This window comes from Helicoverpa armigera, chromosome 9, assembly GCF_030705265.1.
Source record: "Helicoverpa armigera isolate CAAS_96S chromosome 9, ASM3070526v1, whole genome shotgun sequence".
Classification (NCBI taxonomy): Eukaryota; Metazoa; Arthropoda; class Insecta; order Lepidoptera; family Noctuidae; genus Helicoverpa; species Helicoverpa armigera.
This window is the reverse complement of record NC_087128.1, coordinates 9,066,286-9,088,543: the sequence shown is the minus strand read 5'-3', so window position 1 is coordinate 9,088,543 and position 22,258 is coordinate 9,066,286. Positions and strand designations below refer to the sequence as shown.

Genomic DNA, 22,258 nt, shown 5'->3' with positions numbered 1-22,258 from the left:
TTCATCGATACTTCTGCTTCGAACCGGGTGAAGTGCCTACGTTAATTTTCATAGCAAGACTCTCGAACAAATCTTTGCTATAGCAATTCCGCAACTATTTCCCAAGTAATTTCACAGAGGTTACCAGTAATTTCTTCTCTCAATTTGTAATTAATGTTACCCTCCCGTGGTCGGGGTTAACCCACCAACTGATTAAACTTCACGTCACTCACTGTCAAACCAAGATAATAGATAGCATAGCTAGATAGCCTTGTAAAGCATGTGTGTCTGACGTACCATTGTGCTATATTGAAATAGTTGTGACCAAAAGTAGAAATACTAAAATTAGTTACGTGACTCACAGTTTTGATAATTAAATTCGGCTTATTTTAAATGTTGTCAGTTTTTAAGTCCGCTTGCGCGTCCTGTCCTATAAATAACAGAAGAAACATTTCTTACTGGCTATGGTCGGGGAATTCGTCTACCTACACAACTATTCAAATCTTTTATGACAAAATCTAGAAGACACAAGTCTTTTTCCAAATGGAATCACGTACTCCAGTCATCTGGGAAATACCTCATACCATTAGTTCACTTGCGAATGCGTTGGTAGATACAATTAAACCTAACAGAGAAATGTTTCAAGTCAAATTAAAGCTGTGAAGTGGATTTTCCTTAAAATTAGCAACACACCGGATTCACAGAAACAAGCTCATTATAATTACGCCATTATCTTTTTGGTTTATATTTCTGCTTGTTGTTTGTAAAATTAGAACTGTTTTACATAATGTATTTACATTAACAAACAAGGTATTTTTTGGACTCATTATTTAAAGGTTACCTAGGTACTGGATTTATTCAAATAACCTTTAAAGGACAAAGGTATGTTATAAAAAGTACCTACTTTGGCCATCATCAATAAAATTCACACCGAAACAAAAGTCCAAATCAACTGAAGATTTCAACATAAATTCGGCATCTACGTGAGCAAATTCTAAGTAGTGTGACCCAAAGGAGTAATAGAAATCACTACTTTACGCTCTCTTAGGGTCTAAGAAAAAAATATGAGAAGCATACGGCAAAGACGCAGTACATTGTGATTTGTTTGACCTCTGCGATCAAACGCGGGTGGAAAGGTCAGGGAATTCGTAAAAATGGCCGACGAGATAAAGTTTCACACAGAATATTAGGTGACTTCGTAATCTAAATTAGCACACAGTTGACCGAGATGAGGATATAACGAGGAAAATGAAAAGAAAGCATTCGATTTAGTTAGTTAAAAATCTTAATTAACTTTAGCTTTTGGTAGAAAACTGTGTCAAACATTTTTAACATTATTTTGAGACTAAGGGTCAATTCCCACTGAAAGAGCAGCGGCCGGCAGCGGCCGTAAGAGCACGGAAAATGTAAGAGCGCGGCGCGGTGCGGCGCCGCGCGGCGCCGCGCGGCCCGCCGCGCTCGCGCTCAATCCTTTGCAATTACGGCCGCTGCCGGCCGCTGCCGGCCGCTGCTCTTTCAGTGGGACTTGACCCTTAAAAGTACCTATCTACTAAGCTACCAAAACATGATAAATAAACAGAAATATATAAGAATCAGAACGTTTATTCGAACTTTAACCTGGTTCAGTGGGACAGATCAATATAAAAAGTAATAAATTTCAATAAACTCGTGCAAGATGGTCATTCACGACACTATGTTTTATTTCACTAAAGCGGGTGAGCCGTGTGTAATACCACGTAAAACTGCTCATCAGTACTGCGCTTCTGATCTTACTCATATAATTAAAGGCAATAAGCATCTTCATTTACTCACTCAAGCACGGTTCACCCGCTTTCATGAAGTAAAACATCTATAGCTAAAACGGGAACCTAATAAACGACTTCTTCCGTAAAATAAACTACGATAAGGGATCGCACTTGACTCCACGATTCGCTAAAAAAACAAGAAGACGCAATATCTGTTGGACAAGATAAGGGCAATAAGGGAAGCTGTCACAGCCTAGTTATTTATTGCTACCACATCTAAGGGTCTGCTATGCGACATAGTATCGAGGGTGTCGAATATTTGTATTCTGTGGCGTTGTTGAAATTATTTATAGGTGTCTACTTATTTAAATGATTTTGTGCAAGGCGATGCGTAGGTGATTTTTACGTGAAAATACATCGTTAAACTTAAAAATCGATAGGGAAGCTTACGGGCATTGCTACACTTGAATCTTTGCAGTAATGTCTTGAAGCGGGTTTCAGTTTTCTATACCTACTTACGTACCTTCTGTCTTTTAAGGGAAGTCTCTGAATGTCTCCAAATTAATTAGCTTAATAAGTACATTAAATGTTGCAAGTAACATAAAACTAATCCAGATATTATTTAATTGTAAAAATGAACCTGAAGCTTAACTTCAGTCACCTATTCCCGCGACCTTAAGTGTTCTACTTACATGAATTACAACTTGGTTTACGATGTGTAACGTCCACTACGTGTTAATCCCGGATACATATGACCTCTGTACTAAATTCTGCTTAAATCCATTTGACCTTGAAACAGCTTACACAGGTAATAAAACATGTAGGTTCCTAACGTTCATTTCGATACACGGATTTTGCATTACCACAAACATGAAGTTTCTAATAATCCTTCTGTGATTTATGGAAATATAGCACACGCACTTCTGAAAAGATCTAAATATACTGGTTTCCCGATCCTGGACCTCCAAAACTAGTGTGTTCTTAATTAGGCAGATGAAATAAAACTACATCTATATTTGTATAAGTCTTCGAAATAACTTGAGTTATTTATCTGTAAAAGCATAACAAGTATGTAGATACATATTCGCATTCCTTTGTACTACATACATACTGTTTATTTGTCTCATTGTTAATTTAGCTCCATGGCAAACATATGAATTATTGATTTTTTCTTTCCACACTGTTAATTCACTTGCAGTCTGAAAACCGTACCAATTTATGACATTCTGTACCATGCCTTAATACGCCCGTATTATTTATAATACAAAAATAAGACTTTTTAATATATCATTGCGTCAAATAACAGACAGAATGTCTTGGATTTTTCTGCAAAGTAATATAAAAATAAACGAAGTCTATTTTCAGCAACGTCAAATAACTTTAGATCAACGTCATATAAGTTTAACTTGGAAGTTCCAAGTAAAAGTCATAAAACTTCGGATTTAAAGGGCGATTGGCGACGTTCACCTTTCCTCAGATACCCTCAGATATACTCGTAACTAGTTGGTATATGTGACAAACTGCTTTTAATGATAAGTTCCTGAAATAACCACTTTTCGATTCCTACAGTATAGATAAAAGGTAAGTGGTTGAAAGCTTTTGATCAATGTTTGGGTCTGATAAAATAGGTAGATATTTTCTGATCATATTAACTGTATGAATGGACCATTGAATAGCATATTCAATTGAGTAGCTGGAACTAGTAGTTTCAACAGTATTCCGTGGAAACTACTCCATCCAACCAAATAAATACCGTTCTCGATAAATGTGCTAACTGAAACATTTTTCAAATCGGTTCAGTAGTCCCTGAGAATATGGCGTTCAAGCACAAAACAAACCAATTCTAAGCTACAGTGAATTCTAAAGCTTTATAGTACCAGTACAGATTTGAGCATCCATTGTCCAGCTTCGTAGGCTAAAGCAAATATTTCATTTTCATATATTGCTTGCTACATTTATAGCGTGAGAGTTTCACAGCAAATAGCTCTCGCGTCAATTGCCTAAGTTTATAAGACTTCAGGCACCAATTACACTATTTGCAGGGAAATTGGGTCAAAGTGACAATTCCATTTGTTTTGATCGTTAGAGATACGGCGCCTACAGACATATTCAAATAACATAAACTGTGATAGTTATGGCTTATGAATATTCATATTGATAATTTGAAGTGTTTGATTGAGAACCACAGTTTTAATAGTAGATCAAAATGATTGGATTTGTTTTAAAAAACTGTCTGTTATAAAATAATTTGTTAGTAAAAGTTTTAAATGTAAAATTAATTTCACTGTTCTCTGTTAATGTTTTGAACTGGTACTGCCAATTTTTTTACATCACAACCTATTACATTTGTTTTATGAATAGGATATTTAAGCAAGTTGCTATTCGGCGAACAAAATTAGATGCTATGCAAGATAAAGTTGCTACCGATAAATCGAACAAACCATTAATTTTGTAGCTGATACAATGAAACAACAAAATCGTGACCTATTCGAACTTTGTATCGACATATCTGAACCAGCAAATAGAACTGAACAATGAATAATGGATGTAAAATACATTGTTCTTGATTAAAATGTGTTACTACTACAAACTATTGAACTTCACCTTTACGCAACTATGTTAGGGCCAATTATTATATGTCATTTGAACATCTTTGGCAATCATTATGGGTAGTCAGGAGCCAGATAGTCTGACAACCAGTCTTATCAAGGGGTATTGGGGTGCCCGGGTAACTGGGTTGAAGAGGTCAGATAATAGTCACTCCTTGTAAAATACTGGCACTCAGCTGCATCCGATTAGACTGGAAACCGACCCCAACATGGTTGGGAAAAGGCTAGGCATATGACTTTGAGGTCTGCTTTCAATTTATTTCTACTAGTATTTACATAAAAATAAAATACTGGTACTCAGCTGAATCCGGTTAGACTGGAAGCCGACCCCAACATGATTGGGAAAAAGGCTCGGAGGACGTAGTATTTACATAAAAATACCAAATTCAAATAAATCAAGGTTGGCTACAATTCGTAGCGCTACGAATCACCGTATCGAGTTGCTACGAAAATATCGTAACCATTAGTACCACGAATATTCATTAAGGCTTTACGTATTTCATATTCCAGACGTATTTATGTTAATGAAGTTAATTTGGGCCGAAGCAATTGCAGTAATTTTTAGTACAGTGGCATTATGTGTTACTACTGGACTAACAAAATTATCTATGCTCTATACTCTATAAATATTAAAGAAAAACATATTTTTTTGCTAGTTTATACTCTAAAGGCCCCGAAACTCATGAACTGTTTTAAAAAATTCTTAAAGAGTATAAGCTATACTTTATTCAGGTACGAGAAGAAGTTCCCCCAGGACGAGGGTGAAAGATATGGACACAGCTGGTAACTTTATAATTATCAAATAATTTATATTCTTTGTGTTTTTTAACCTTGACATTTAAATTATTTCTCTAACAAAACGTTAGAATTTCCCTCTGACGCGTGCGTGGTGATTGATTTGCCTATTCGACGAAAGTAAAGATAAATATAGAGTAGTAGACCGTCATCTATCATGGAATTCAGATGGCTTACATCGTTCTAAAGTGCTGTCGGTGCAAGGACGAGGAATGAAGACATACTATTTCTACAATAAGAAAAGTACGGTTAGCTTAGAGTGCTTTGGTCTAGTTTCATGTAAGTTACTGAAAATATACAATTTGAATAAAAGGAAAGTTGAAGTCCTTTTTTGAGGACTAACTTGTTTTGGACGACTAAAAAAATACAATATTTTTTTTTATGGATTTTCGATGCAATTATAGTAACTTTTTGTTCGGAATTTCTAAAGTAGACAGTTGCTTTAAGAAAATCTTACGTTTATGTTGTCGGTGAATTGGGGGCAAACTGCCCAAAGACTTATTGGGCAAAATAAACAATATCAGGTACTTGACCGTTTACCAAATAAACAGAAACAATCAGACCCAAAACCTTTAAGAAACAAGCTCATTCAACAACAGTACTGCAATTATCGGTACGTTTACCCCAAAAGGGTAACAGTGGGGTTCTAGGGTAATTGATCGGAATGACGTAACATTACCCTGTACCCCTAAGAGGACCACAAGAGAAAATTAAATGGTGGGTCCACCAATGTAGGTAGTAATGGTAATGAAAGTGCTGAAATCATTATTAAATGTGTAGATGAGATTACTGGTATTGTTAATAGCTCGATTTGACTGTCGAGGTTGTTGGAGCTGGACTTGTTTAAAATAATAAGAGCATCCCTGGATTGTAAGAAATTACTGTTGCTTCGTTCAGTAAGACAACGATTGGCATTTGATGGGTTTTGGGAATCTTTATACATATTTGATAAATACTTTTTCTGATTAAATTTTTTTCAAATTGTGTGTGATACTACCATTTTACTAGCATCGAGTTTCGCATGTGTTTTAAAAATACATATGTACAACACAATACTTAGATTTTCCAATTTGAAGAAAACATGCGGCGCAGACCCTAAATAAAATTGGGGTAAGGGCACGAGGAAGATGATGACAACTTTGCTAATCTTTTGCGGCCTAAACACACACAATAATGAATTTAATATAGGTAAGTACGCTTTATGTTTTTGTGTAGTACAAGATGTAATGAAATATTTAATATCGGAACTGTTCAGACAATACTAGCAATAAGCCCGGCACGGCTTGCGCGGCATGTTCCAAACTTCGATGCTGGCAGCCGTACAAGTTTTCTGATAAAACCTAGTATGACAGTCACAGATGTTAGAATTGGTACTCAATATAAAAAAAAATACGTTGTTTATGTTTTTCATTTTTTTAATACGCTTATATTAGCTTTACTTGTTACTTACTATGTATGTAAGAAAATCTTTTAATCTTAATTTGACCCACTTCCTGGTATTTGATAAGGATGAAATTTTGCATACGCTCTAAGTTTTTTATGATCATTTGTGCAATATTTTTATATTTGAATTTATGTATTCTTATATACAGAATTTATTACTGTAATTTTAGCCCATATTCTTAGAGATGGCAAGACAAAATTTAATAATTTCATTGGGGAAGCGTTTTAACAATAATTGAATTAACATTAACTTGAGAGAGAGTAGAGGCGAAACAAAGGATGGAAATGTGTGAACATGTGTGACACACTTTGTTAAAGAAATGTAGGAGAAAAAGTGATACCTACTCGTTAAATAGTTATTTGTTATACAAGAGTGCAAAGTTGATTTTTAACCGCGGGCTCAATTTTGATGACCGAGCAAGCGAAGGATTCTAAAATTGAAACACGAGCGTAGCGAGTGTTTCAATAATTAGAATCCTGAGCGATAGCGAGGGAATCAAAAGAGCACAAGGTGAAAAATCTTTGCACTCGAGTGCAACACGTAACTTTTCATCCCACCTCATCGAGGAAATTACTAAAACAAAATGGCGCGCACATATGAGTGTCAAATTAAAAAGATGTACCTATTAAAGTTCATTTATTTGAAAACTCAGTTTAAAAATGAAACAAGGTTAAAAATCTATGTAAAAACAATAATAAAAATTACTTAATTAATTGAATAATTATTTTAGGCAGTATTTTATTTGTTTAATATGTATTTGTATGAATCGTCTTATCAAGATTGTCACAAATGGAGTATTGCACACGATGTTCTAAATTCAAATCACTTTGCCGCTCTAGAGGATAAAAACGGCTTTTGCGCTCAGATAACATAGGGTAAAACTACTCTTTCCGAGATGGTGGGATGAAAAATATATTTTATCCATTGGTTGTGTCCTTTAATTACATTAAAACCCAAATGACATGCCCTCTACTTATATCATTTAACAAAATAAATGGAGAAACAGAAAATAACCACATACACGGTCATTACAGGCACAAAATTGCCTATATTTACTCCAAAGGAAACGTGACTCGAGTGAAAACGGTTCTTTCTAAATTCTTTGCCGTCACATCTAACGAATATTACTTAAATGTGCCAATATTATTACGGCGAACACTAAAAAGCAGTAAAAAGAGTTTAAACGTGCAAATGTCCTACTTAAATAAAGATTAAGAGTACTCACACTAGAAACTTTTAGTCGGCCGACGAAAGTTTGCACCGACTCATAAATCAATAAACCTAGAAATGAAGGGCAGTAAGCGCATATCAAGCACTTGGCCAGTAACATAACGACTTAAAACGAATTAAATTTACCATTTACTTAAAAAATATTATATCGGGCCAACTGTCGGCCGATTATTTAGTCTGCAGTGTGTCGGTACTCTAACTGTTATGAAGACGCGGTTTGCGTAAAAATATCGCAATCAGATCATTTGTAGGCAAACCCATACGCATTCCTATTCGTGTATCATAGGTAACGGGATCGAAAACATATGGTAATGTAAACAAAGCTTTGCGCAATCTACTGACCTTTAAAAACACGTGTATGTGCTAAAAGTAAATATTGTTATATCGATTTAAATACATGTTCAATTTCGTGTTTTTTTTTTTCATTTGTCTCTAACTAATGAATGGAAGAATAAATTGTATTTTACTTAAAAAAAGACAAAGATTAGAAACTTCGCCACATTATAAAATTGATAGGGAAAATTGGCATCACAACCATACCACGTCAACATGTTAGCCGGCTTTCGATTTTTTTATTTTTTTTTACAAAAACTGTTTTTATGTACCTTATTTTTTGTCTATGAAAAATTTTCGAGTTTGTCAATAACTAATGAAAAACCTACAGCTTCGTTCGTTTGTTTACCATCATAGTTGTTATGAAGGCGTTGCGACAGGACCAAGTAAATGCATTTTAGAGTGCACTTACGTGTTTCTTCTTAAATGTTTTCTTTATAATGTCTAGGCACAAACATAATGGTGTTTGTGAAGGGGGAAAGTTTCATTAAACCGTGGAATCATTGCAGATCACTCATACAAATATATATGTATACATGTAGATATGTTGGTTATTTTTGGTACAGTAATTAATTCATTTAATGGATCTACCAAATCCTCCGTGCATCTGTTAATTTAAACAAAAAGAAATCAAATCTTCAAATCGTAAGTGTTCAACGCCTTTTTGTACGAATAGTAACTACTTATTACTAGGTAATTTCGACATTATTCCCCTTAATATAAAAATATGTTAATAATCTACATAGGTATTTCAGCAAGGCATAAAATCTTCAAGGTCGCCCTTTATGCTTAAGCTTAATCGTATATTTTATCAGATACTTAGTTCTAAACGATATCAGATAGAAACGATATTCTTTGAAACCTGGTTTGATCAAACTGATCAAAGTTTATCTTAGCCACTCATGTATGATGCTAATCTATTGAACAATAATTAAGTCATCTATATAAACGGAACTACATCTAGATAGATAAAATCGACATTTTGTCAAATTACCCCGAATGATTGATAGTGAAAAAAAATAGACACTCATGTGTAAGTAATTATGGTTTTCAACAATTAATAACATTTAACCTTGAACTTTAATAACGCGATACAATATGACGCCTGTTTACCCAAAGGAATAGCGAATAGGTTCTATCGTATCCACAAACTTCGTCATACACGTTTTTCATTTATATAAGCTATCCACGTGTCGCTATTTCAGGAAATAACAAAATGTTAAAACTTTAAACCTAATCAGGAAAACTTAAAACCTTTACAAAATACGCTGATAAACAATTGGATGCCATTTTTTTCTTCAGCCTCTATGGTCAAATAGATTCTGAATTTTAAATATAGAAGCTTTTTTCTTTAGCCCATGTTGCCCTAGTGCTGAGCATAGGCCTCTCCCAAAGTCTTAAATATTTCTCTATCTAAATCAGAAAATAGGCAAGAAAGAAATGAATAGCTAGGTACTTATAAACAATTTCCGCAACATCAATTTCAATTCAAAGTTACTAAAAGACGGAAATTAATTAGCATTTCGCGCTTGGCATTACTTGCAGACCGCGATAGGCAGGTCACGTCCCCCATTGTTTTCACCATTAACGGAATGACACCCTTAAGAACTGGGTCATTACTTTACTTCCAACTCCTGATCAAAGTTTAGGAGATCGGGAAGAACAACAAACGGTCTATGATATTGGCTTGTGTAGATGAGGTGACTCATTTAGGGAAACTTTTGTTTTGAAGTTATGTAATTAAATTGAAAAATAATCTGTTTAGATATTCGGTAGGTATACACAAAGACGTACTGGGCCTTTCGCGGGGCTACAGATAAGTATAGTTAGGAACGAAAAAAAATCATTTATAATGAAGAATCATTTCTCGTTGAAAATTTCGGCACATAAACCTTGTTATACAATTAGGCAAATAATCTACTTTACATAATTCTGTTTTCGCAAAAAAAGCTTTTTTAATTCTCCCTTTTTATTTTAGTTGTAACTCCACAAACTACAATTTATAGTGTCAGATAAGGCTAGGCCATAAATATCATTCCTCTCTGAGTTTACCACAGATAGCAAAATAGCTCAACAAAGTGTAAATACGGTGTCCGCACGTGTTACCATAAAAATGTTTACTGTTGTCTCTGGCCGACTGATTCGTTGCTACCTGGTTGTTTTATGTAGTAAAAACCTTTTTCGGGTAAAATATGTATTTTAAATAGGTACTATGGGTTTTTATATGTAATAGGTGGATGGGCAAAATATATTGAGTCATGGATTTAATTTAACAACGACACATGACACTTCCAAATTCTATGATAACTCCCGAAACTCATAAGTGAAATAAAATCCACACACATTGTCTCAATACACATAAGCAAAACAATTATATTGTCACCGACTCAAATATGTCTTACGTATTCCAAGAATAGCATTCACATTTAGTTAAGGAAGGAATAGTGGTTGCTCAGTTGCTACCACTGAAATAGTGTGCAACCGCGGGCAAAATGTTGATACCTTTTGATCTCAGCTACAACGTAATAAACAGTTTCGTCGGAAATACTCCAAAGCATTGCTTGCTTTCCTTGTAACTGTATCAAGATAGGATTAAACCAAGCGCGTGTTGTTAGGATATTACAATGACTAAGCAGAAAAGACATGAGAACCTGAGCTTGCAACTTCTCTAACATAACAACCACTCTACGGTATTTTCTACAATTTCCGTAGTAACGTAGCAATGCTACGAAAAATAAAGATGGGCCAAAAAAATAAAGTTTGCTACGTAGCAACATGTTTATATTGCTTCAAGCTTTCAAGTTTATTATTCATTGTGTTGCCCTCATACAGCAAACAACATAGATATAAAAATAAATAGATAATAAACCAAGAATGTCTCCCTAAAATAAACAAATAAAAAGAAAACCGTTAGGAATTTGGAATTGATTAAAAGTACGGAAAGCCCAAATATTTTCGTGTAAACAGCCCATTCTTTAATGAAATTACGCGCTCCTGAAATGTAGGTAATTAGTGTCATGACCGACGAACCGACTATCATTTATCATTTGGGTAAATACATTTGTTCGATGTAACTTTACATACATATATCCATACGTACTAATTTCAGTTGCGTTTTTCAAACTAGATTAGCACCAATGTGATATGGAGTCTAAACTAAACGATTAAAAAAGTTAAAGATCAAAGTTTTAATAGGTAAAACAATTCTGCGTCTCTTTTTGGGATAAACGGATACCTTGTAAAAGGTTTAATGAATAAAATGTTAATACCGAAAACGTGCCACCAAAATATTTTCCGTCCATCAAATAAATAGCAAAACGAATAACGATCATAAGCTCTAAAATGTTTTCGAATAAACAAATCGCGGTTCTTTGAAAACAATGATAGCTTTTGCTATAGACATAGAGTATGGTACTTCCACGTATCACTGAAAATAAACAACCGTGAGTAGGTATCTACAGACTCCTGGAATCCGCAATATCTGGAGAAGGGTCGAACCCATTTTATATGGGAGCCATCAACCACTTCAACGTACTGTATTTTTTGTTACTCAGATAACTAATAATTGCTGTTGCTGCTAGTATCCGACCACTAGAATGGATCTACTTCGTGCACCTGAACAAAAAGTAGACTATAGTCTTCCTCGATAAAGGAGCTATGTAACACTGATAAAATGGATTCAAATCGCACCAGAAGGTTCTGAGATATAATAAGATATAATATCGCGTTAATACAGGCAAACAGATTCTTCAGCTGTATAATATTAAGTACTGGGTCACTAATGAATGAACTTGACATCGTTTGTTTTGTAAATGTCTACTTAATAAATAAGTAATGAAAGTTCATGAACAATTGTTAAATGAAAACAATAAATCAATCATCTTATCTATAGAAAGCTAACAATAGGTGTACATCATCCAAAAACAAAATATGAACACTAAAAAGATTTTATTACTTACTCGTAATGGGCCCCTAGAGTAATGTTTCCTTTTACAATGTAAGTGATAAATGAAAGATGAATGAAGGTCAGGAGGAAAGTCAAGAAACCAACTAAAGGTTGGATCACATTTAAAATTTTGATAGAAACCAATATAGTACTGACGTGATAAATGGCTTTTCGACGTGCTTTTCACAAAACTAGGAGCACACTAGCTCTTTTTCGAACTAATAAAACCTCTTGTACATTATTTTTTTGTTAAGTTAAAGATAAAATGAAATGCACTATTTTGGCCAGAAACTGCATGGTTAAAAGAGTTACATTTCCCTTCTCTCGGAGTAACCCTGAATTTCAATACATGTAATTAAGAACTTTAATAAATAACACGACACCGCAAATACTAAAGTATGCAACTTTCATGATAGGGAATTTAATTTATAGGTACATATAATTGCTGTGATTATATAGAAAATGAAATATCGATAAACGGTATGCATATATGTTAACAGTACGTGATACGTTCAAAACGTCATGAAACCGATCCATAGATTTTCTCTTTTCAAACAACTTACACTAGTAATATTTTCTCTATCGTGGGTGCGTTTGCGGTCATAAATCTCACACGAACAAACAGACAGACGCAGAACAAATATATGTCGAAGAATAAAATATTCCTTTGCGTGAGGAAAAATAAGTGGTCAATGTTACCTCTGATTAATCGTGTTGCCAAATATAATTTATGTATTAGACGTACCTTATAACTATCTGCATTTATTTCCTCGTCATGCCTTCGCGATTCGGGTGGCGTCAATTTAAAAGACGTAAAACTAATCGGCCATTCAACATTTTTGGAGTCGTAAATGTCATCAAAATTCACTGCAGCATGGAATAAGTTATTTTAAAACAATGGCCCCGTTTGTATGAAAATATATCTTTGAAATAACTATAAAATCTTTTTAGACGACTGTTTTTTACGTAAAGGAGCGAGGACTAGTTGTAACAGGGGAACGTAGTAACAAGCATTTTTTTTAAATTAATATTCTTTCCCAATTAAGTCAGAAGCATTAATTTATTACTGAGCAATCTCTCGTCCAGCTAGACCAATGAGATCATCTTTATCATACAGGAACACACTATCTACTCAGGTTTTTAAATGTACCTCTATAATGAAGTAGTTACTATGCAAACATTGCCGTCGTCACATGCGGGTGTCAATGCTAACAATATTAATATCTTAAACAAAACATACGTGCAGAAGAATTGAAAACTTGGGACGTCGGTTAAAAAATACCAATGCATTATCATTTGTGTATCTCGCTGAAACAGCAAAAGCGTTGGCAACTGTTTTGGATTATATACGTTATCTCAGGAATTGTATGCTCTTGAATCAATTCGTTCAAGATGCATGTGAAGCCATCACTAAACGCTTGATACTATACCTATACCTGTATTTGTATGTTGTCTACTACACAAACACTTCATATTGCATGCACACACTGAAACTTATAACATTCATGAACACTAATATGACAGAAGTTTAAACGAAAAACAATAAAATATTTAACCTTGCTTTGTACTAAAGAGTAATCATAAACAACACATTTCAGTCGCACTTAATAAATAACATTGTATTCAACCAAAAAAATAAAGCAAGATTTTATTACTTTCCAAAAAAATTTCGTTTCATGTTTCACTTTGTTGTTGAATACTGTAATTAATTAATCAACACTTATTCTGGCTTCCTTCAGTAATAATTTTTACGAGGACTATTTGGTCACCCCAATAAACAGCTTTGTGTTTTGACAAAATATTTTTTTCATTTTTACGAAAACATAATTCTGGTAGACCTATTTAATGTAGTTACTTTTATTAGATTGATATATAACCTCACTAATGCTTTTTAAAATCATTTTTTTTTTCCAATTACAGTAATAAGAGTTTCAAAACAACTGATTACAAAAGAGAACAGACGTCACAGCTGTTCAAACGATTTGGAAACAAACCTCAAAAACGTGTCGAACGTCAGTTTAACTATTGGCGATGCAAAGATTCTAACTAGCGCCTCTAGTGTCAAAATTGTGAAGCAGTCTAAGAACGACACTTTGACAGATATCCGTACATTTTGTGTCAAAATACCGCGCGTCAAATTAAAAAGAAAAAAGTGACAGTGACATAAATTGTATAGAAAATGCTGTCAGTGTCGTTCTTATTCATAGACATAATATTAGTAAACAGGACTGCGCATATAAACCCAAAAAACGAGCCGAGTGAAACAGTTAGTACAGAGGCTGTCTGTCCCTTTCTAATAGGGTGACTATAAGATTAAGCTATGTGAGACAAATCCGAATTTGCTAAGATTATTAAACACAGATTGGTATTGAAGTTTTAACTTACGCAGTTTGTGACCTTAAGATACTAATAAAGGCTTTTAATAATTAGCGGGAATTAGCAGTATAAAAGCAGGAAGATTCGAAGTGAAGACTGTTTTTTTTTGTATTTCTACTTCATATATAGACTGCTGAGCCATTTATGTCGCCTTTTTTCTTTTTTTGGGAAGCTATAACAATAGTACAACAGTTTTAAAATCCATCACCCATGTTTTGACTCGTTACAAGAATTCATGGGCACCCTAGTTGTTTGGTTTACGAAAATGTTATTATTAGCTTACCTGTGGAACGATATATTGCAACCACCATAGGATTCACTTTTACAAGTATAAACGCAACACTTTTTCACGATTTAAATAGTTTAAATTGATTTAATACAAAAAATATAAACAACATTTTAAATGCTGAATACGCGCCAAGAATGTTCAGGGTTACCGCTAGAAAAAAATAAAAAAACTAAATAAAAATTTATGTTGTTTATGTTTTAATAATAAATACGAATAAATTAATGCGTATGTTATTAATTTGTTGACTTACAATTGTTAAAATAAGATAAAAATTTTATTTGATTCAATTGTTTTTTGGGAAGACAAAACTTTTGATCACAACATTTTTTTATGCTGGCAAGGTGTTAGAAAGAGACAAACAGCCTCCGTTCGAACTATCCCTCTCGGCTCGGATTTGCCTCTGTGTATCATGCAACCAATTTAGTACCTTATTGCGTTAGAATAGAGTTAATTTTCGTAAATATATATTTTGAGCGTGCGCAATCTTGTTTAGTAATATTATATCTATGTTCTTATTAGACAGCTTCTTAATGTCGCCACTAGAGGCGTGCGCGTAATCTTTGCATCGCCAATAATCAGGAGACAAAATAGTGTAAAAATTCCGACCCACAAAAACTGGAACAGAAAATTCAATGTCAAAGTCAGCTTGTGACGCAATATAAGCAATCTTAACCTCGATGGATGGTATGAAAAGGGCAATATTGACGAGAGCGTCTCCGCGCTGTATATCATTTGCGCTTATCACCACCATTTGTTACTTTTTGCTTCCCTGCTACTGACAGCAGACTCATCCTGCCTTTTAGATACTTGTCAGTACGTCTACTGAAACATCGTTGTTACAATTTACATCACGGTTAACATCATAGTAGATAGGTACTTGAAGCTCAGATTCTTTAAAATGGAATGCTCTTTGTTTTTTTTTATACATGATAATATGGTAAAATATCTACCTACCTACCTACTAATACCTACTCGAATAAAAAAAATGTATTATATAACACTTACCTACATAACAATTATTTTGTCTGGCATCGTCTTTTCGCCTCATTTATTTTAAAATATGTTACATATGAATCCAAGGAATATAATTTCAACATGTTCTTTAAATATAACTTTTCGTAATCAAATGATCGCTTGCTCCACTATAAATTAAATTAGGGACATGTCATATGAGAACACATTTCGATTCTGGGAAAAAACATGAATGCATTTGGCATGTTTCCAGTACTGTTTATTTCTTTAGTGTATACTGCAATACTTCCAGCACTATTGAATAAATAAATCGTTTTTAGGCATTAAATAAGTAAAATTGAGGTACAAGTGTTTTGTACACTTTGCTTAAACTTGACACGCGGATTTTTTTTTACTTTAAATACTTAAATGGTAAGGAAATTAATGAATTTTGTATTTAACATAGTGGTCATTTAACCCACTTTGACTAAAGTAAATTTTCCTTATTTTCATTTCTAAATTATAATTTATAACCCAATTTATCGTGTTAATGATGAGGATAACATAATATTTTTTAATGTGTAAAACGTCAACGGGAACACCAAAACTGGAAAATTCCAATAAGCTTGTTCTAAACGTAAATCTCAGTTGATATTTTCGTTGAAATTAGGGTCATTTCGCCTGTTCGCGACCATCGCCCAGTTCGCGTCCATTTTGCCGATCTCCTTTAAAAAAACTTCGAAAACAAGATAATTAACACACCAATCAAACGAAAGATCATTACCGCTAATACGTTAATGTATAAGAGGCATGCACAGATAGACAAAAGTTCTGTGCGTCCAACCAATCCTTTTAGAAAAAATAATTAGTCTAGGCTCTTCAACAAGAAAGCGCAAACACGTTGAATTTTAGATAAAAATTAGTGTGCAGCGGCGTGTTTGATGGTAAGTTTTATATTGTTTTATGTGAATTTTAGGATAGATAGCTATCTCTACAGTTTAATGATGAATAAAGGTATAATGTTTTTTATGAATTTGATAATGTTTTTTATATTTAACGAATAAAATAAGGTGGACGCGAATTACTACATCGAATTTTACAAAACTTCCACTTTGCGTCCACAATGGACGCGAACTAAAACTATCCTCTATACTAATAAACCAAATTGCGTCCACTGTTTTCAATAAATACTTGCTTATAAAAAATAATTAAAACATGGGTACTGTTTAATATATTAAGATTAAACAGTAAATTTTTTAATTTTTTTTGTTATTTAAAATTAAAAATCAACATTATCATCATTTAAAATTCACTTTAAAAAAATAAAAATAATTTTTCTCAACATTGGTTTAAGTAACTTAAAATTAGGCAATTAATTTTGCAACTTGAAAAATAAACAGTAATCAGTTCTGTTAATTTTACCCTAAAATCACAGGGAAAGACCCGCGTTGATTATAGTAAGTTTTTGGCCATATTAAATTAACAAAACAATATAACAATTTTGTCTAAACATACAACTAAAAGAATTGTTGAGTCAATAAATTATCAGACAAGGCATATTCTTTGAATATTTTTTTTATCGATTTATTCTTCTCTCGAATATCATTTAATGCTTTCTTTAAGTCTTCTTCTGTGTATGTTGTCTTTTCCTTCTTTTTTCCTGTATCCGAAGAACTTATCTTAAATGAAATTACTTAATATATATTAAGATTAAACAGTACATTTTTTTTATTAAGATATATACGTGGTTATAATTAAATTATATTTTTTTTATGAAGATATATACGTGGTTCTAATTAAATTATAATTTTTCTATTTTTTTATTAAGATATATATATATATAGATACGTGGTTATAATTAAATTATAATTAAATATTTAAATTATAATTTAATTATAACCACGTATATATCTTAATAAAAAAATTTACTGTTTAATCTTATTTTAAGTTACTTAAACCAATGTTGAGAAGAATTTTTTTTTTTTAAGTGAATTTTAAATGATGATAATGTTGACTTTTAATAATTAAGTTTATTGTTAAATAAAGAAATTGATCTAATACAATCTTTCTTTATTAATTCTTAAAAAAATCACCCCTATATTCCTTTTCTAAGCTACTGGACGCGAACTGGACCATGGGTGGACGCGAATTGGATTTTGTGGACGCAAACTGGGTAAAACGCCTAATTTTGAGGTTTATCGATTTAAATAGAAAACGTAAGATATTTCTACTACAACTGAAAGTTAATCTTAAAATAGAGTATATAAGGAATACATTACACAAATTTGACATGGAAATGAGTGCTGGAGCATTTTTATTATCGCCGTCAAACTTGCCAACTGCACTAAATGGTCGCCAACAGGCGAAATGACCCTACTCAATAAATACGCCTTCATTTCGAAGATCTTATAGAAACATCATTATCATATTCGAAATATTCCGAGTCAATTCTAAAATTGTTTCGAAATGGTTATACCAATTTGGAGTAGTTAGTCAAGCGCAATGAAGAAACATCGTGTAGCAGATTTACGCTAATTAGATGGAGCTAATTAAGAAACACGAGGACAATTTAGCTATTACTGTCAGTTGTATACACCTGTTTTCTTCAGGTTCTTTTACATAAACAACACAGCTGAGATAAATAAGAACAGGTTTCTTTTTAACACAGGATACTGCAGTTGTTAAAAAAGAGGTTTTGTTTTTCACATAATTAGGACGAAGAAAAAGCTCTCAACCTCCTTGGAGTATCTGTGAAGGGATCCGTTTATTTACAAAGCTGACTGGCAATAGAAAATGCTCTTAAAACAAAATAGAGAAACTTTACACCTTCAGTGAGAGATAATCTAAATCACCAAAGAAACCATTCAGATTACATTCAAATTGAAGTGCCATATAAACAACAGAATGTAACTATTAGAGAATAGGAAAAAGACAAATCCAAGACAGTTATTCTTTTTCTTATCCTGAAAATACAGTTATTTTTATAAGTTCCACTGTTCACTACAGGACGAAGTTATACAGTTATCCGATTAGTGAAGTAGATAGATAATGTTTATAGTTCAGGCTTATAAATAGTAACAGATTTTATTGTTCATAAAATACTACTAATGCTCTGTCGTGCGTGACAAAATAAACCTATAATAAAAAGCTCAGATTTAGGTTATCAACGACGATTAGTCATATCCAAAATTACGTCACACCCGCAATCCGACTGTTTGAGTCTATATTAAAATCAAAGGCTTTATCAATTTGCCCACGGATTACGGTAGCGGACTGATACGTTGATAGTGGATCATTACCAGTGTCTGCCAAACAATATGGTTTACTATATTACAATGATAAGTGACGTCACATACACGCAATGTTAATCACTGCTGGGCAACTTCCCCGTGGGTAATCCATACATTGATACCAATTGTCCACGTATTTGTAGTGTGAGTTGAGTCAGACACAAAATACATAATCATTGTACACAACATACTCGAAAATAGATAATCTTTTTTCCTGTAATAGAGTACTTGATGAATATGAGATTTCGAAGGATTGATTTGTCTGAATAATTAATAAAGCTTTGATTCGTTATTTCGGTGATCAACATAAGATGAATTAAACCAAGTGTGTAAGATGTTACGGTATAAGGAACATAATATTCTGCATGTTAAACATGCTTACACTTAATTATTAAAATTGAATTATCTAAAGCTTCAAAATCAAACACCAGAGAGTTTTGCTTTTTAAAAATCGTTGCGTATCAATCTACAAATCCGACACAAAGTAGGAAGAAACGTATTGTTGGATTAAAAACTAATTTTAGATAAATCGAGCATGAAACGGATGTTTCTTCGGAACAATAAATCCACTGAATGTTCTTAGAAATCTGTAGGCGATGACGTTCTACAAAGTGAATAGAAATAAATGGAAAATCGAGTGTTATATTAATTCAACTAAAATAACGCTTTCAAGTTACACGCCTACAATATGAATAGAGACGGATACGATGAGATGAAGTTCCTTGAATAGAGGTAGTTAGGCTTAGAACACTCATTAGGCATTTTAGTACAAGTACAGAAAAAAGTACACTGAAGGAATGCTTCAAACCGATCCACAAGTGCCTGATATTAGCGCGTCCAAACAAACCAACTTGTCACCATTCAAGTAAGTACCTTTTTAGATTTTATTTCTGTTGTAAAAAAGTTTTTAAGCTACTTAAATAAGTGCCTTCTTACCTAAATAAGTGCCAGCAATGTCACCTTGTGAATTAATTTAAGAATGTGCCACTGGGTCATTTTGTAGCATTTTATTGCCTAAAGGACAGACGGCGATAAATTGTATTTATAAAATCTTGAGTTTATTTCGGAATACTGTAAATTATCTTCAATATGTTTTTTTTCTGAGTTTCATTCATAAAAATATTGTTTGTCACTGTGCTATTGGATTACTATTGCTTTAAAGATGACAATTATGCTCATTTGCAAATGCTAGGTTTAGGTAGGTAAATCCTTTTTTATGGTAATCTGTCACAATTAACGGCAATATCTGCCGTGAGAATGAGAGTGACGACACAGGGGGAAAATTTATGAAACAAAATAAAAAAAAACGATGTAAATTAAAGTATAGAATAAATTCAGCTCTTACTATTTTAATTTTATAAGTCAAACATGACATGACGGATTGAAAGATCCGCATCACGTTCAGAAATACAGAGATACTAAACAATGAATGCATTGTATCAAGGAAGCACTGATATATTATTGAAGATTATTTACACTACATTGTGTTTAGAATATTGCATCGGTCAAAATATTCCACAATCCATTATTTATTGATTTTTCCCATTTTATCAGAGAATGCTTTTCTTGTAATACAAAACTGATGGGCGTTAGTCAAATGGTGAAACCAGAAAAAGCCAGTCACCAAAACGCTGCATCCGGTAAGACTGAAAACCTTTCCCAATATGATATCTGGGCAGATGATATCTGGTCTCGTCTGGTTCTTTGGTGCAGTCTGCTATACCTACTCTGCGGAACCTACTCTTACATGGGAGGATGACTCCGTTCACTATTAAGTTGGGTTCCATACCTATTTGTGTGTCATGTCTGAAACCTAAAATGCCAATGAAATCAAAATGCAAATTCATCTGTCCACCCTTTTCCCAACTATGTATAGATAATACTTTCTGGATATTGGCGCAGTTGCTCCAAAATTGCCCCTTCTATTGTTGGTTAATCTGTTAAAAATATGTTTTTGAGCGAGGAATCAATTTCGGTCGCTAAATCACCGTGACTCGCGTTACTTGTTATTTTTATGTAATAAGATCGGCGTTATATTTGATGCCAACATGTGCCTCTATCATTATCTTTATTTTTTCAGTTATATGTAGGTCATATTTGGCAACAACGAGGAAATTAAGGATTTGTCATTGTTTTTTTGCGGCTGCAGCTGGATGGTATAAAATGACATTTATTTACCTACATATATACGTATTTGTTGATGTAAGTATATCATCATATAGTATGTATATCGAACACAAAAAACTAAACATTTTCGACAGATTATTTGGTTTCGCTTCATAATAACTATACCGACATCTTGTATATAGTATCGGTATGTATAAACGTATATCATGTGCCTAAACTCCAAATATTTTACTAGCATGTTTTGGCAAATAGCATTAACTAATAAATATTGAGCCACGTGCGATAAAGTAACCTATCTACACCCATATTTTATTATACCTATACAAATTCTATTCATTACAGTTAATTACAACGCAAAAGCTATGTACTTATATATATACAAGAGAACATTTAGGGTTTGTAATTCAAGACCTAAGAAAAATTCCACGACGCAGTTACCCAAGTGTTATTGGGAAAATGCACAACTTTTCTCAAAAATCACTTAACACAAAGCTGTAAGCCATAAATCTGATCATATTTGCATTAAAACAATATATTGTAGACATCGGAATTCCTTCGAAATTCTTGATTCAAAGTAAATCAATTCACAGGGTTACAGAATGGCTTCCGACGGAACGGTGTGCAAAATGCTTGTGTAAACGCGGTAAGATCTATTCATTATTTTCTTTCAATAAACATTGTAGTCTCCACAACATGAAATAGAAGATAGGCACTAAGGCTGTTTATTTGCCTATACAGTAATTGTAATATCTCAAATGTTACCCCATACATTTTTAATAGGTACGGTACCTATTTAAATAGATTTACATGTATAAATATTTATGTAGGTACCTACTCAATTTATTTTTGAATAATTTGGTTACTGGCAAGAGAGAAAAAGTGAAAATGACGAAAAAAATTAGGCTAATTCCAGACTTCAAATTACACATTCCAAAAACAATAATGAACATTTACCAACATGGTTCGGATTTCCATGTTCGACAACCAATTAACTCTAACACCAACGCAAACACGTCCTTTATAACAATTTCGCTTCAAAACCAATATTAATAAAGACTAATGCGTGTCGGAATATCGTCATTATATTGTTCGAAACCAATCACAGGTTATGTCATGAGTGTTCGTGGACAGCATACATGCGTGG

General features: G+C 33.2%; 1 protein-coding gene across 1 annotated transcript in view; it reads right to left on the bottom strand.

The window, feature by feature from the left end:
• LOC110372575 (adenosine receptor A2b) overlaps positions 1 to 22,258 on the bottom strand; it is a 58,229-nt gene that overhangs the window by 22,679 nt on the left and 13,292 nt on the right. The gene's annotated exons all lie outside the window — the stretch shown is intronic.